Consider the following 5,453-nt stretch of genomic DNA (forward strand, 5'->3'; position numbering starts at 1 on the left):
GGATGTTTCAAAAGAGAAGTCTTGTGGCAATGCCTCAGTGGTCCAGGTAACTACCAGAACTCGGAAATCCGCGATGGAGACTAAGGCAGCAGAGACAAAACACATAGATGTACACACAGGAAATAATAAAGAAAAAGTCAGTAAAGCCAAGAAGAACAAAAGAAAGGTGGATGCTGAAGCCCATTCGTTAGATGAGCCTGTGAACGAGGAACCAGTGACAAAAAAGAAAAAAAAGGTGGAAAGCAAATCCAAAAATAGTACCAAGGTGCCAAAGGATGACAGCAAGATAGAGGAGACTAAGGGGGACAATAAAAAGCAAAATACTTCCATTAAAAAAGGTGCAAAGAAGAAACCTCAAAAAGGTAAGTCAAGTGAGAAGGGCAGCAGACCTGCTCAGGAGACGCAGAAGGAGACGGCTCTGGCAGAGCCTCCTTCCATGGAGCTGGCTCAGGAGGAGATCTCTTCCAGTCCTGTGCTCACTCAGGTGGTGGTCACCCCTACAGGCTCTACTCAGCCCGGGCTTCCTTCTCCCATGGATATTGCTGAGACTGGGCCTGCTCAGATGGAGCTGCCTTCTCCCCTGGAGCCTCCTCAGAGGGAGCTGCCTCCTCCCCTGGAACCTGCTCAGAGGGAGCTACCTTCTCCCCTGGAATTTCCTCAGAGGGAGCTGCCTCCTCCCATGGAGCCTCCAAAGATGGAGCAGCCTCTTCCCATGGAGCTTACTCAGATGGAACAGCCTCCTCCCATGGAGCTTGATTGGATGGAGCCTCCTCCTCCCATGGAGCCTGCTCAGAGGGAGCTGCCTCCTCCCCATGGAGCCTGATCAGATGGAGCCGCCTCCTCCCATGGAGTCTCAGCGGGGACATTGTCGGAAGAAGCTGCTTTGTCCTTTGGACCATGCTCAGGTGGAGGTTGCTCAGACAGGGCCTCCTCACATGGGATCTGTTCAGAAGGAGCCTCCTGCTGTCATGGAGCCACCTCTTCAAGTGAAACCAGTCACCAAAAGGTCTTCTCCCTGAAAAGAGAGTACCAAGGAGAAGTCAGGCATGCGGAGTGAGGTGGCTTAGTGCCTGTTAGAGATAGCCAGCTTCTGAAGGGAAGCAGGCACGCACAGGATCTTCCAAAGGGAAACTCAAGAAGAGATGAGACACCCAAGGACCAAGAAATTGGCTCTGATGGGGAAGGAAATAAAATGGCCCCATCAAGAAAGTGGGAACAGAGGAAGCTGGCAAGAGTCTAGCTATGCTTGCTGCTCCCAAGGAATCTACCAGTGTCTTATCCTCGGAACAAAACTCAAATGGGTCAGGTGGTGAAACGTTACATGCTAAGTGTCAGACTGGTTCAGCTGGGCTTTGTGAAATGGAAGTGGACACTGAGCAGAACCCAGACAGTGTCCCTGTGAAAGCCTCAGCACCCGAACTGGCGTCACCATTGCCTCCTGTCCATCACCAACCATAACGGCCTCGCCTCCTATCACTTTGGCTGAAAACGAGTCACCGGACATTGATGAAGACGAAGGCATCCACAGCCATGATGGAAGTGACCTGAGTGATAATATGTCCGAGGGAAGTGATGATTCTGGACTGCATGGGGCTCGGCCAGTGCCACAAGAAGCAAGTTCAAAAAGTGGGAAGGAGGGGTTGGCAGTTAAAATAACCGAGGGAGAGTTTGTTTGTATATTCTGTGATCGGTCTTTCAGAAAGGAAAAGGATTACAGCAAGCACCTCAATCGCCATCTGGTTAATGTATACTTCCTTGAAAAAGCAGCCGAGGGTCAGGAGTAATGAGCCGGCCGGTGGAGGGCGGCTCGTCACAGTTTGTAAGCAATGCCTCACTTTTAGTTTAAGGCAGTAGACACACACAAGCTTGCTTTAATTAGTGTCCAGTGCTGATTTTTAAGTGACATTATTTCCTTAGGACTGTATGTGTTACCTAGTGACTTGCAAAAACCTTAGCAAATCCTAGGGAGTTAATGTAAGAAAACAGATGCTTAATCTGTTAGCTTGTGCAGTGCAGTGAAGAAAGGCGGGATGGTAGGTGACGGTCTCCGGGGTGTCTACCTGTGTGGAACCGGTCGAGTGTTCTGCCCTTTTCACTTCACTTGCTATTTTTAGTTCCTTGTTTAGGCTGATAAAAATTGGCATAGCAAATTACTTGAAGAATTTGCCTGCTTTATATAAGTAAAGTTAGCACTTTAAGGTTTCTTTAGAGATGAGAAAAGACATTTAAATTGAAGAAAAATTCTTTCAACAGTGGACATTGTATCTGCCCAGGTAATTGCTTCCTGACTTATGGTCGATATTTTGTGCTTCTATGTTAATCATTATGAAAAGTGATTTTTGGTGGGTTTTTAAATTTTTTTTTTATTTTGGTGCTTTATTGGCTTAAGATGTTTCACATGGTTTTTTGTTTTTCTTTTTTAACCTATGCAGTTAATTCTCCCCCTAGAGATAGCATTGTGTTTCATAGTAACACTTTATACATATATGCATGTTTTTTTTTTTCTTTTTGGGGGTTACTTTTAGGCTTGTTTGCAAAAGGGCCATTTTTCTTTGCTGCAGTTGTCTTTTTTGCAGAACAATAGTGTGTGCAAGTTTATGAGCAATGGAATATGCAGGTTCAATCCATGGTTTTTATTTATTTAATCTTAACCTCTTGATCTATGCCAGAAGCAGTTTCATGTAAGTTATTTTGATGGTGAGCATGTGTATAATTCTACAGCTCTCCGGGTCTGGTTTTTGCAGTAAGCCACTAGATCCCATATTGAACACAATTTAATCTCAGTATCAGCCATTAGAGTTTTTTTTTTACTTTGCTGTTTCTAGCTTATTTCTTACAGAGTGAGAAGTCATTCTTTGAAGAGTTTCTTTTTTCAATAGATGGTTGATGTTGGGATGGTTACTCAAATCAAGTGATGAGTGATGAACTCCAAGTCATCCTTGGAAATAGCAAATCTGTAGCCCAACATAATTATCACTTTAAACTAGAGAATATCACTTGTGAGAAAGCCATCATGGCCACATGGCTGATCTAGAGTGGAGTGCTGAGTTCTGGCAAACAGCTGCATCTTTCTTCCAGCCATTCTGCGAATTTGAGTTGGTATAACTTCCAACGTAATGAAATTGTGAAGGGTAATGAAGAAGAGGTCACTGAATAAATATCAACTATTGTGCAAGGCCAGCCAAATACTCCTGTAGTTCTGGCTTCACTGCTCTTTTTAAAGTGCAGCCCAGTTGCAGCAGAAGACCCCAGTGTTTTGGAGATGTCAGTACCTTGGGATGACCACTAAGAACAGCAGCAGCAGTGGAGTGGAGCCAGCTGGGGCCTAGAAGATGAGCTATGTGTACTGCAGAGGGCAAAGTCAGAGAAGTGACCCAATCCCTTTGGAGGACTCTAGAAGATCGTGAGTGCATCCCAGATGTAGGGCAGTTCGAATTTTGTAATTACCCAAGATGTTAGAGATGCCAGAGTTCTGGGATACCTGTCGAGGAGAGCTGCTAACCATGAGTGGCACCAGCCCAAGAGAAAGAAGTGAGTTGCAGTCAACAAAGCTGAACAGCATTGGAGACCTAAAGAGCATTCTGACATCAGACAAAGAGATGCAGAGTTTGGAGTTTGCCCAGATGGTTTCGGTCTTGCTTTGGTGCAATATTTCCTCACTATGCTCCTTCCCTACATTTTGAAATGGTAATGTATATCCTATGACATTATATGTTGGATGTATGTGAAAAAAAAAGAGTTGGAGAGAGTAGTTTTGATGGACAAGAAACTAGAAGTAGCAAAATTGAAGCTATAAAGGATTTACTAATAACTTGCTCAGGAAATATTAAGTTACATGAAGTAGTATTTAATCAAAGGGTGTTACCTCCAAGCTGACTGGAAGAGAAGTAGTGTACTAACTAGGCTCCTTAGAAACCCAAGAGAGAAAATTGTGTGCCATAATTGAAGTTTAGGGTTGCTGAGAAAGTTTCTGCTAAATGTTGATTCACCAAGACTGACCTCCAGTTAGGCCTCATCCCCATAACAAAGAACTGCTCAAGGGGGCAGAGCAGGGTGACAACAATCATTATGCTTTGGCAAGATGAACCTGGGTAGGAACTATGCGAAAAGAACAACACGGTGTATTGTATAATATCTTTGTATGTAAATCTGCCATCTGCCCAAGTGTCCAGACTGGCAGTCTCCTATGTCAGCTTAAATTGTTCGAAATATAAGCTGAGCCAGAACCTGGGATATTTAAGGATGACAGACAACATTTGTGGAAAGAATAAGCCTAAGGTGTGTATACGAGCTAGGACATCCTCAACTGGAGGCCAGCTCTTCTTTGGGTATTAGCCACAGTTAGCCTCATGGTTTTGGTTTTTTGTACAGAGCTTTTCCTTTGTTAATTTCTGAGAGTGATTTCTTACTGTGTAGGCATATTGTTTGTATAACAGTTTCATGGAAGAGTATTTGGGAATGAGGACGCACTATTGAATTCTTTACCTTATTCCTAGTGTTGGGTTAAAGAATGCTAAGGACTTGTTTTGTCCTTTTATGAGAACACACAGGGAATACGTTTTTTTTTTTTCAAGATGTGACTCTGCATTCTAGATTCACAATGAGCACTGACCATGGCTTCTTTCATATTATCTGCTCGTCCTACATCCTATAAATGAAAGTGAGATTATTTCCAAATTGAGAAACTTCATAGGGTTTGGAGTTTGTCAAGATTTCTGCTGAACAGCCCCTCCTTCACTTAAGATCAGAATTAAAAAAGAATATGCTTATATGGATATATGCTAACACTTTAATAGTTCATTTGAATAATATATGGAAAAGCACTTTCATTGCTGAATTGTTTTTGTTACTCTTATTGTCCTGTTTTGTTTTGTCTGGTTCTGAAGCAATGTTTTGCTATGTATCATAGACTGGCCTGGAACTGGTGAACCTCCAACTCAACCTTCTGAATTAAACCTGGCAACTCCAGGTCACAATAGTGCTGTATTTGATCCATTCTAAAATAAATCTTTTCCTAATACTTTAAAAAAAAAAAAAAAAAAAAACTATTGAGTGTGTATGCACCCTAAAGATTTAAAGTAGAGTTGATTATTTTTCATATATAAAGGTTTATGTTTGTGATTTCTTGTAAAATTATCTTTCAAATTAAGTAATAAAGTAATTGGTCCTTTCAAAAAAAAAAATCTACGTCACTCATGCTGGAAGAGCAGGGTAGGCTGGCTGTCACCATGAAATCCACTCACAGCCAGGCAGAGCTGGAGAGGTAAGCCCGGAGGCGCGGCTGACGCCCGGGAACCAGCACTTCCGGGCACGTGGCGCTCGCCCCGCCCCTCGGAGACGCTGCTCGGGTGACGCACGGCCGCCGCGCTGGGGGGGCGGGGCGAGGGCCCCAGCCCTGGAAGCTGGGTTCTCGCGGTGCGGGGGTGGGTGCGGGGCGGAGCTTCCCGCGCGCT

This window comes from Peromyscus leucopus, chromosome 15 (genome assembly GCF_004664715.2).
Source record: "Peromyscus leucopus breed LL Stock chromosome 15, UCI_PerLeu_2.1, whole genome shotgun sequence".
Taxonomy (NCBI): Eukaryota; Metazoa; Chordata; class Mammalia; order Rodentia; family Cricetidae; genus Peromyscus; species Peromyscus leucopus.